The following is a 12,518-nucleotide window of genomic DNA, read 5'->3' as shown; positions in this document are numbered from 1 at the left end:
TCTCTTATTCTCAAAATTCTGTTTGAATTTCAGTGCCCAAAACCACCGGTCCTAGAACATTTCTTTCTCCCCAACAAATTCCACAAACGTTTCATTTGATCTTTTCCTTAAAGTCTGAAAGTTTAACCAAAAGGCTTCTGGAACAAGCTCATAAGCATTAACTACCACAGTTTTAACTGTCTCATAATCTGAGGATTGTTTATCCGAAAGACTAGAATAAACATCCAAGGCTTTCCGAACCATAGTTGACTCTGCAAAATGAGTGCCCATGTGTCCTCTGGCCACTTTAACTTTGTAGCCACCTTTTCAAACAAAGTAATTTTTCTCAACTCTGTCCTCAGTGAATTTAGGCATTAGGCGAAGATTTCTTGTAACTCCAAAGATCAGAGTGCGACTCAACTCATCATCCAAACTATTAGCCTCTCTTCCAACCCATAACTTAAGCTTTACTTTTGCCAGCTCATACTGTCAAATTTCTTTTTCCCTTTGCAACTCTCTTTCTCTTTCGTTATCTCTTTCCTCCCTGACTAACCTCTCTCTCTGGAGTTCAAGTTCAAGACTCCCCATTTCTGTTTCTTTCTGCTCCTTTTTCAGTTCGGGCTTTTTCATTTCATTTTCTCTTTCAAGTTCAAGTTTTTTTTTCCATTTCATTTTCTAACTTGAGCTGTTTCACCTGCAGCTAAATTCTAACGACCCCTACTGAATTGCCATCTGGATTATTACTTCCTTCTTCCAATTCCAAGTGTTGTGCTATTACCTCAACTCTGTGTGTTTTTTAAGACCCAGCTTTCAACTCTAACTTCAACTTTTCTGCTAATGCGATTAACCTAACCTAGTTCACGATTCATGTATTATAGTTTTGGACTGTAACTTTTAGCTTTAGGAATTAAAGTTTAGCTGGGGAAAATGTTATAAATGTAATTGAAGCAAGCTTGGAGTCATAATTGATTGGGGCCATGTTGGCTTAAGGAGTTAACAGCTAGAAAAGTAACATCCTAAAACAGCATGTGGGCTTATTTGGCTGGAAACCTGGAGGCATGATGTCTACACTGCTTGCAAAGAAATGCAGTCCAGAGATATGTTTTGGTTTTGGGAGTTAGAGCAAAAGTAGTTGAAAAGCATTCAGCGAATCCTGAAAGTTTATAAAACAAATTTACTTCAGCAGATCAAAAAAATAAATTGTAAATGAGGGATAATTGGTTTGCAGGTCAGTTTGAGGATAGGCCAGAGCAGGCTACATCATCATGCAGGTTGGTGGAGCCTAAGAATGTTCGCTGGTTTCAATTTATCTGGGTGTTTTCTATCAGAGGTTTTTAGTTGCAGTTTGGACCTTGTGTGGTTTGCAGCTCACAGAGAAGGGAGGTGCTCGGTGCAGCTAGAGCTCAGGAGGAGAAGTTCAGGGAGCCATTATTGCTCGGTGCAGTCGGGAGATATGGTCCAGGTTTTTCCCGTCAGTGAGCGAGGGGAGGAGCCCACTCGCCGATGCGTAAAATGACGCACGGTGACATCAGGCAGAATTCCCAACGTTACCACGCCCCATTTAAATTTTCAGGTAGGCAGGGGCTCAGCAAAATCAGCTGTACACCCGCCGATCTGTCAATGGCCAATTGAGGCCGTTGACAGAGTCATTAAAGTAATTAATGGACGTGCCCGTCCAAACTTAAGGTTGGCATGCAGGCCAGGAGCCCTGGAGAGCATTAGAAAAAACATGAAACTTCATCCACAGGTGGGATGATGTTTCATGTAAGCTTTGAAAAATTTAATTGAAGTGTTTTTAAAAGTTATGGACATGTCCCAACTCATGTGACAGTGTCACATAATGGGACATGTCAGGGAATTTTTTTTTCTATTTTTAAAAACTTTTTACCATGGAGCTGATCTCCCTAAGGCAGCACTTTGCCTCTGGGAGATGTGTGCGCTCTTTTGTGTGCATGTGTGAAAGAGCGCACTGTCACCTCAGGGAATCCCTCCCCGCCGCTTGCACGGGAGCGCATATTGCTTCCGTGTAGACATCACGCTGGGCGGGCCTTAATTGGCCTGTCCACGTAAAATGGCGACGTGCCTCTGACCGGGGGTGCCGATTGGAGGTGCATCTCTGCGCACCTGCTCTTCAACTTCCACCCCCGATGGGGGGATAATTCTGCCCATGAATTCTGAAAAAGCCAAGGACAATGCCAGCTTAATGAAGCTAGCAGTCTGCGAAAGAGCTGGAATTGTGCCAGTAATTAAAGGTGGGAGTGCAGCTTTGTGAATCCCTTGGAACATAGTTTCAAGAGAATAGATTGAACCACTGGGAGGTGAGCTATCATTGAGGTAGTCTGAGTTGGAACAGCTTTTGAGGGAAGGCAAAGGCTAGCTCCTTGAAAGTGAAGAGTTGAAATTGCTCATGCAGGAGACATTGTTGTAATGAGATTTTGTGACTCACAGTGGTCATTGCCATCTGGGTAGGTTGCTGAAAATTCTATGGGATCTGTCTTTGTCACATCTGCCATTCGAAAAGCAGTGTCCTTGACCAGAGTTTGTCTGTTAAATCATATTTACATGTTAATTCTGAATTCACTGGGTCAAACACCTTGAGCTCCCTCCCTAACAGCACTGTGGGTGTACCTACACCACATTGACTGCAGTGGTTCAAGAAGGCAGCTCACCATCAACTTCTCAAGGGCAATTAGGGATGGGCAATAAGTGCTGGCCTAGTCAGTGATGCCCACATCCCATAAAATGAAAAAAATGTTAGTATTCTCAATGTTTTACTTTTCTGACTTTGTACAGTAAAGTTAATTTTGATGGTTCAAAAGCCATGCAATCTTGTGGCTTTATTCTCTTATTAAGTACCTGGAAGTTCACTCATCATCTTCCTTAAACAAAAAGTTATTGGTCCCTAAACAGATCATAACAGTTGCAAATCACTCAGGGATAAATCTTCCCTCTTCAGAAAAGTCATAGCAACTGACAAAGCCATTCTGCTTTTCAATAAGTACAGTACAATTCATCATGAAAATCTTGCCAACTTAAACTTCAGCAAGTCTCAACACACATATCCATCTGTGGATTTGAAATCCCGCAAGAGCCCCCAATTTCTGTTATGATTCCAGACTAGACCCTCAAATTTGGTTACTCTCTGTTTCAGGACCAATAACTTTTTTAAAGTAGACATAATTTGAAATCCTGGTTACTTGCTAAGAGAATAAAGATTCCATAGTTTTAAACAAACAGCAGAAACTTTTCTATACAAAGTCAGAAAAGGAAAACAATCTACAATATCTATCTTATACTCAGTGTAACAATCATTAAGGATGTAAACATGAATTAACAGGAAAACTGTGATCAAATACACTGCACATCAAATAGCAGATGTAACCAAGACGGATCCCACGAATTTCTCAGCAATCCACACAACCAACCCACATCGGTATTGTGAATCACAAAAATTTCTGCCTCCCTCATTGACGCAATCCGAGTTGGAATGGTTTTGAAAGGAACTCGGTGGCTAGATTTTTGAAAAAGAAGGGGGTTTTCAGCACTTCTCTTTCAAAAATCTAGCCACCGAATTCCCTCTGAAACCACTCCAACTCAGGCTGCCTCAATGACTGCTTGCAACCCAGTTGCTCAATCCCTTCCACTGAGACTGTGTTCCATTGGATTAGAGTCTGCACTCCAACACCTATCTACTGGCACAATTCCAGCTCTTCAGCCATTCTGAGCAAAATACCACTGCTTCAAAGTGTTATCTTTGCCCCAACTGCTAGCAACAGGGAGCCAGCGGCCTCCCACCACCACCTTCTCAGCTCCTTATGGTCTTTTCTGAACCAAACTGCACCAAATGACTCACAGGACCCCTGTTGATCCTTGGCTTCAACTCTCAATGGCACTGAACAGCTCCCAGGGTTTCTCTGAACCCTAACTGCCTGGAGCCTGCTAACATCAGCACATTTAAGGTATAGAGACTCTTTCCCTACTCCTGAACTAACTGTGTTACGTGGGCTCACCTCTATTCTGCTGCAACAGGTCCCGTGGTCACTGTCTTCCACCACACAGGGATTATGTTGATCCCTGCAGCTGCCACAAGAAGAAATTGGAACAGGGCATGTGCAGCCTGTTACACTGTCACACTCTGCACATACACCAGAACTCCAGGGCATGCCCCGAATCATAGTCCTCAGTCTCCGCATGGAAAAGGTAAGTTAAAGAGTTTTTAGGTATGCTTGGTGCTGCTCCGGACACGGCCTCCTGCACTCTTCATTGAACCAGGGCTAATCCCTCAGCTTGATGTTAATGGTAAGGGTGGGGAAATGCCAGGCCCTGATATTGCAAATTGTGATTGAACATACTTCTGCTGCTGATTGTCCACAGTGCCTATTGAATGCCCAGTTTTGAGTTGCTTATTTTTTGAAATCTATTCAATTTAATATGGCAGCAATGCCAAATAACATGATGGAGGGTATCGTCGATGTGAAGACAGGGCTTTGTCTCCATAACTGCATGGTGGTCGCTCCTACCAAAACTGTCATGAAAAGATGCATCTGCAACAGGTAGATTGGTGAGGACGAGGTCAAATAGGTTTTCCCTCTTGTTGATTTCCTCATCACCTGCTGCAGACCCAGTCTAGCGGCTATGTCCTTTAGGACTCGGCCAGCTTGGTCTGTGGTGGTGCTACTGAGCCACTCTTGGTGATGGACGTGGAAGTTCTCTGGCCGGAGTACATTCTGTGCCCTTGACACTCTCAGTGCTTCTTCCAATTGCTATTCATAATGGGGGAGTACTGATTCATCAGCTGAGGGAGAGCAGTAGGCGGTAATGAGCAGGAGGTTTCCTTGTGCATGTTTAACTTGATACCATGAGACTTCATGGTGTCCAGAGTCAATGTTGAGGATTCCCGGGGCATCTCCCTCCCACTGATCCAACGCCTCTGCTGGGTCTGATCTGGTGGTGGGGGTGTCAGGACATACCCAGGGATGTGATGGTGATGTATGGAGCATATTCTTTAAATATAACTTACGGACAATCAAGACAGCATTGGTCCGAGTACTCAACCTTGGGCAATCGCCACCATAAATCACTCACCAGTCCAAAAGAGAACAATTCTGTTCAACAATTCTCTTCCCCTTAGACAACAATGTATCAATGCTGCCACTGCCCTTTTGTGCCACGGGCTTCAATTCTGCTAACAAGCCAAATATGTAGCACTTTATCAAATGCTTTTGAAAGTCCACATGTACAACTTCAACTACACACCCCTCATCCACTCTCTCTGGTGCCTCATCAAAAACTGAATAGAATTGGACAAATATGATTTACTTTAAATAAATCCTTGCAGCCTGTCTTTTATCAGTTTATGTTTGTCCACGAGGCTACTAATTTTCACCCAGGTTACTGTCCTTGAAGCTTTCCACCACCATTAAAGTTATCTTCTCCCCTTTTTTGAACAAGGCTGGGACATTTGCAATCCTCCAGTCCTCTGGCAATGCTGTTTTATCCAAAGGAGGATTGGAAGATTGTGGCCAGCACCTCAGGAAATACGATGTGTACTTCCCTAAGAAATCTTGGATGGATCCCACCTGGAGCTGGTGACTTATCTACATTAAGTACTACACGGTACGTTCACTTTATTTATTCCTCATCCTGCATCCTAGCAATATAAAATCTAAAAGCCAAGAGGAAATGTGAGCCAATAGAAAATATTACAATTTCCATTATAGGACAGTGTGCACTATTGGGCTCCATACAACAGAAAAGCTTTAGATTCTGTGCAGAATCATCTACCTGTATGAAAAGCGCCAAAGACGTGAAAGACAAGGGACGTGTAAGAAAGAAATTAAATTTTAAAAAACTGTGTAAATCAAACTTCATTCCTTTTGTTTATTTAAAAACGGACTTTACTGAACCAAAAGGTGGCTGCTACAGGTCACATGACTCACAGTTTCTGGAAATTTCCAGCAGCAATTACAAGGACAAAAGGGATCCACTCTCATCTTGTGGAATCTCACACCTCATTGTTAGAACACATTATAATCATGAAACTAGGGGACTAGCAGACATCAAAACTCAATATACCTGCAGAGGTGAGTCACCATCTCACACCTGGTCTGTCAAGGTCTATTTCAAAAAGAAACTATTGAAAGGAAATGGACATCATTTGCACCTTTGTAAGCTAACCACTCGAGTGGAGTCAGAGGTTCTACCAAGACAATAGTTACCCAAAACAGGGTCTTAACGTGGAAGGTGGCTCTTTCCGAGGCGATTGACAGGGACATTATAAGCCAAGAACAAAAGCAAGATCCAGACACCAGATAACCATCCCTTTTGAAACCATTGTGGAGGAAGGGCATCACATGACTCAAGTGACCATTTTGAAACCTCTAAATTCACTTGAGAACTCTGAAACAGGGAGTCTACTGATTTACTTCCAACCTGAAAGCACAATAGGAGGACTTCCAGTTGAACAAGCAGCCAACAACAAATCACAGCCCCTCAAAGCCTCTGACTGTCAACTGCCAAGCAGACCAAGTCTAAGTACAGCAATTTCATCTCGCGTCATCGCATTCCACTTCAAAGGAATTTTCTGCTGCTGTCTTCAGCCAGGGACTCACTGGAACTGGAACTTTTCCACAAAGGAGCCTCTCCTCTGGATTTTGACTTTCTGGACTCATGTGAACTGATGTCCATTTCTGTAGTTCTTTTACTGCAATTATCTGTGTGTGTGTGTGAGAAGTTGTCGCCAACCCCCAGGTTTCAATGTGTGAGTAAACTAACCTTCCTATTTAATCATAACATAAATTTTCTGTGAGATACTTTTAAATTTGGACCACACAAACTAAGGCTTTGTGGAAACATGCCATAGCCTAATTTTAAAATTATTAAAAACACCTCTGCTTACAGACAGACATTGAAAGGACTAAGGAGTTCAGTTTGCCTCTCTAGCCTATCCATGACATGAGGTAGGGTAAAAGCAAACTGCTTCTAGCAGTTATGGGGTCAAGAACAAGGGACCATTTATAAAAGATCAAATGCAAGGGCTTTAGAGCCAATGTGGTAGCACTTCTGACCTGCAGTCAATGTTATAATGACGGAAATCCCTTTTACTCCCATGGCACAATGGAATAATATTAAGAAGAACTGTAAAATGATATAACCCAGAAGACCATTCAGCCCAATATGCTAATGCCAGCTCTTTGAAATATATGATAATTGATGCCCAAAAGTAGGTGCATTTTACAAACAGCATGTAAATAAGGCACCTTCAGTGCAATAATGCTGATGAGGAACAGCCTGGATTAGTAATTCTCCTAGTTTCCGATAGGTATCTTACTTGTAGGTATCTGCAATCATGTCTACATTCAATAGATCTTGAAAGTTAGCTTGCCTTGATAGAGTCTGAGCCTTTCTTAGGGCTGGAGCAGTTGTCCTAATTAATAAGAATTCAACACATGACAGGACAGAATTGGTGAGCAAGAAGCAGCATTTCAAACTATCACATGGGCAACAGATTCCCAATGGGTGAGTGGTCCATGATATGACTGGCCTCTTTCTGCCCATCTTCCCCAGTAATGTGAAACAAAGAGAGCTCATTAATCAGTGAACATGGTGGCATTCACCCCTTGAAGGAGTGATGGCTGAGTGCAAAAATGTTGCAGTCCTGTGTGAAAGCAGATAATCCTCTCAATGCTGGGCATTTCCCCACTTTACCTTCCAACTCACCTTGTCAACTGGATCTCCTATTGCTCACTGATCTATACTGGCTCCTGGTCTAGCAATGCCACCAATTTAAAATTCTCATCCTAGCATTCAAGTTTTCAGCAATGGTCAAATCTGTTCGTAGTTTCACCCTTCCCCAAATCTGTCACCTCTTCCAAACATATAATCTTCCGACATCTCTGCACTCCTCAAATTCTGGGCTCTTGTGCATCCTCAATTTTCATGATTCCACCATTGGTGGATGTCCCTTCAGACACCTAGGCCACAATGTCTGGAATTCGTTCCATAAATCTCTCTCTCTCTTTACCTCTCTCTCTTCTCCTTTAAGATACCCTTGAAAACCTACCTCTGACCAAGCCTTTTGTCACCTGTCCAATGTTGCTTGATATCAAATTTTATTTGATAATTACTCCTGTGAAATGTCAAAGTATGTTTTATCACATTTGGGGTGCTATATAATTGCAAATTGATGTTGTTGTTTCCTGCCTATAATCTACTCTACCTTTTCTTAAGATGTGCTCAGGGTTTCTAATATTAATACTTTTCTCCTGATTGTAATTCTGTACCACTGGTCATAGAAATATTTTCTTTATTCATCGATGGGATGAAGAGGGCGTCACTGGCAAGGCCAGCATTTATTACCCATCTAATTGCCCCTTGAGAAGGTGGTGGTGAGCTACCTTCTTGGACCGCTGCAGACCCTGTGGTGTAGGTAAATGGTGGACAGGCTTTGGGAGTCAGGAGATGAGTTACTCGCTGCAGGATTCCGAGCCTCTGACCTGTTCTTGTAGCCACAGAATTTATATGGCTAGTCCAGTTCGGTTTCTGGTCAACAGTAACCCCCAGGATATTGATAGTGGGGGATTAAGAGATGGTAATGCCATTGAATGTCAAAGGGCGATGGTTCGATTCTCTCTTTTTGGAGATGGTCATTGCCTGGTACGTGTGTGGCGCGAATGTTACTTGCCACTCGTCAGCCCTAGTGGAACCCAAAGTGAGCATCAGTGAGCAGGTTATTGCTAGCAAGTGCCGCTTGGTAGCACTGTTGATGAACCCCTCAATCACTTTATTGATGATCGAGAATAGACTGATGAGGCAGTAATTGGCCAGCTTGGATATGTCCTGTTTTTTGTGTACAGGAAATACCGGGGCAACTTTCCACATTGCCGGGTAAATGCCAGTGTGCTAGCTGTGCTGGAACAGCTTGGTTAGGGGTGCAGCAAGTTCTGGAGCACTGGTCTTCAGTACTGTTGTTTTCCTTTAGGAGAAAGGGGCATATTTGGTCGGGGGTTGGGGGAGGTAAGGACACTTTCCCTCCCGCCCCATCCCACCACCCACCCTGCCATATGAAGGACATGCATCCAATGATGAGGTGGTGTGAAGGCGCACTGCTCCTTTAAACAACAGTTTTTAAAGACTGGCAGCAGCCCCTGTGGTGAGCTCGTAATGTAGTGCAATTAAAATTGAAGCAGTGGGAGTGGGGGAGGTGGTGTGGGGGGGTCTGGGGGGAGGGGGGAGAAAGAGGGTGGGTCACTGTGTATTGAACAATAGCACTTTAATGTCAGATAAACTTCATGCATATGTGTAAACTGACTCCCTCTGACGCAAATGGAATGAGGCCCATAAGCATGACACAGACCTCCCTGTCGCTTGCCATTTTAGCACTCCACCCTGCTCTCATGCCCACATGTCCATCCTTGGCCTGCTGCATTGTTCCAGTGAAGCTCAACGCAAACTGGAGGAACAGCAACTCATCTTCCGACTTGGCATTTTACAGCCTTCCGGACCGAATATTGAGTTCAACAACTTTAGATCATGAACTCTCTCCTCCATCCCCAACCCCTTTCCAACCCCCCTTTTTTTCAATAATTTATATAGATTTTTCTTTTCCCAACTATTTCCATTATTTTTAAATGTATTTCCATCCGTTGTTTTATCTCTACCTTTTAGCATATTTCGATCCCTTTACCCCATCTCACCCCCAGTAGGGCTATCTTTACCTTGCTCATCCTGCTTTCTACCCTTAATGTCACCTATTATCACATTCCTTTAGATAATATCACCACCTTCAACACCTCTTTGTACTTTTGTCTGTGAGATCTTTTGGTTATCTCCACCTATCACTGGCCCTCTATCCAGCTCTACCTGTCCCACGCCCCCTTAAACCAGCTTATGTTTCAACTCTTTTCTATTTTTCCTTAGTTCTGTTGAAGAGTCATACAGACTCGAAACATTAACTGTGCTCCTCTCTGCAGATGCTGTCACACCTGCTGAGTTTTTCCAGCTATTTTTCTTTTTGTTTTGGAATGAGGCCCAGTTGAGAAGCGATCACTTAGAAGAATAAGCTCATGCCTGGTGTGGCCATCACATTATTAAAAGTAGCGATGCAGGTTAATAAGGCCATAAAAAGGCAAACAAAGCTCTGGATTCATTTCTAGAGGGGTGGAATTGAAAAGCAGAAGTTACGATGATGTTGTATAGAACCCTGCTTAGACCACACATATATTGTGAGCAATCTGATCTCCATATTATAAATAGGATATAGAGACATTGGAGAAGGTGTAATCAGATTTTATTGGAATGATACCACAGCTGACAGGTTATACCTAACAGGAAAGATCGAACTGCTTAGTTCTCTTTCTCAAGGAAAACATCCCAAGACATTACCTGATAGGGATCCTTAAGATTATGAAAGGTTTTGATAGTCAACATAGAGATGTTTCCATTTGTGTAGAAACCAGAGCAAGTGGCCATAAATTTGATAAATACTAATAAATCCAATAGGGATTAGAGGAGGAAAATAAGTTTTGTGGCATCTGACTGACTTAGCAGTCCCATTCTACAATGCCATTCAGTCGTAGAACATTCGGCTGCAGCAGACATGTGAAAAGTTACATATGAAGACACTATCAATGATTCCTGTGCACCAGTCACGTGCCTTGCTTTTCATGATAGTTACCTTCGATTGTGTTGTCTCCATCTGATGCTCTGAGTGACTTACTCCGTTGCGCTCTGGTATCTGGGCCCCTGCCGAGCTTTGTCACGGAGTCTTCCGGAAGAAAGAGACCTCTCCTGTCTCCAGAGAATTCACCCAACTGCAGTTTTTTTCATCAAACACACCTTGGTGATCTACTTCTACCGGCTTATCGTGTTCTTTCAAAGCCTTTTCCAGCAGGATCACGGCACATATGTCTTCCCTTTGTATTCCCCGATTCACTAATGTGGAATTAACAGATTCATTTCAGCAGCTTTCCCATTTATGTGTTTACCACAATAATTCCTATGTCACAACAGATTAATATTAAAGAATCATAAAATGATACAACACAGGAGATTATTCAGCCCATTGTGCCTGTGCTGCCTCTCTGAAGGATTTATCTAATTAGTTCCCCATCCTCCACCCGCTCATTCCCCACAGCCATACAAATTCATCCCTGTAAGTATTAATCAATTCTCTTTTCGAAAGTACCTATTGAAGATGCTTCCTTTGCCCTGGCCGGCAGTGAATTCCAGACAAAAGACAACTCACTGCTTTATAAAGTTCTCCTCATGGAATCCTACAGCACAAGAGGAGGCCATTCCACCTTTCGTGCCTGTACCGCCTCTTTGAAAGTGCATTCCAATTTAGACTTACACCCCAGCTTTCTAGCCCTATAACCCTGCAAATTAGTCCTCTTCAAAACCATGGCCAGCTGCCTTTTCATAGTTCCTATAGAAGCTGATTCCAGCAGCCTTGCATATTCCAGATTTTAACAACTCACTAAGTAAACTAATTTCTTCTCATTTTCCTTCTTGTTTTTTTACTAATTATTTTAAACTTATGGCCCCTGGTTACTGACCAATTGACCCAGAACAAATTGTTTCTCCCAGCTAGCATCCTTCATGATTTTGCATATCTCTGCTAAATCTTCATCTAATCTTCTCTGCTCTAAGGAGAACAATCCTAGCTTCTCCAGTCTCTGCAAATAAGGTAAATGAATAATCTGAGATACCCGGATGATAGAGCAATCTCCTAGACACAATCATAAACAGGTACAGATAGAGATCATTAAACTGTAGCAAAACAATATGCATTGGAAGGATTACACGTAGATGCAAAATAACAGTGGAATCAAACGAAATAAACAAGTAGAATAATTTTCTTATCTGGGTATATTCTTAACATCTGATGGGAAACGTGATCAAGACATCAGGAAGTGCATGACACTTGCAAAACAACCATCACAAAAATGTCAGAACTCTATAAACAAAACATCTCGTTGGAAAGCAGAATGCTAAAGTGCTACATCTTGTCAACATTACTATATGGATGTGAAAGTTGGAATCTCAGCAAGACATTCCTTGTTTGCTCTGCCCAGAGGCATTTGTGGCTCAGTACCTGTTGGTGCTTCTTCCTCAGCCTTTGTTCTTGGCAGTTCTGGCACTGGTAGTTTGCTGGGGAGGAGCCAGGTCCCAAGTCTACCTCAGCTGGAATGGGAATCAAATCTGTGCTGTAGGCCTTATTCTGAACCACACACTAGCCATCAAGCCAACTGTGATAACCATACTCCCTCTAAGCAAGACAGAGGAAGATTCTGAGACATATGATGAGGATTAGCTGATGAGATATTTTGAGGAAGGCAGACACACATGAAGTCCGAAGTCACACGTAGGCCAGACCAGGTAAGGACGGCAGGTAATGATATTAGTGAACCAGGTGGTTTTTACATCAAGGGCAATGGTTTCATGGTCACTATTACAGAGACTAAAACTTTAGAATAAATAATAAATACCTAAAATGGATACCTGTGCAATTAAGAAACATTAAACTTTTAGTTGTAAGT

At 42.6% G+C, this 12,518-nt stretch overlaps 1 protein-coding gene across 1 annotated transcript in view; it reads right to left on the bottom strand.

Annotated features, from left to right (window-relative positions):
- Nucleotides 1–12,518, bottom strand: part of LOC121271118 — a 33,481-nt gene that overhangs the window by 16,163 nt on the left and 4,800 nt on the right. The window contains exons 2-3 of the mRNA XM_041176886.1: nt 12,074–12,247; nt 10,655–10,911 (exon numbers count right to left, since the gene is read on the bottom strand). The gene's annotated coding sequence lies outside the window, so the exon portion shown is untranslated. The remainder of the gene's footprint in view (nt 1–10,654; nt 10,912–12,073; nt 12,248–12,518) is intronic.

This window comes from Carcharodon carcharias, chromosome 29, assembly GCF_017639515.1.
Source record: "Carcharodon carcharias isolate sCarCar2 chromosome 29, sCarCar2.pri, whole genome shotgun sequence".
Lineage (NCBI taxonomy): Eukaryota > Metazoa > Chordata > Chondrichthyes > Lamniformes > Lamnidae > Carcharodon > Carcharodon carcharias.
This window is presented reverse-complemented; position numbering and strand designations above follow the sequence as displayed.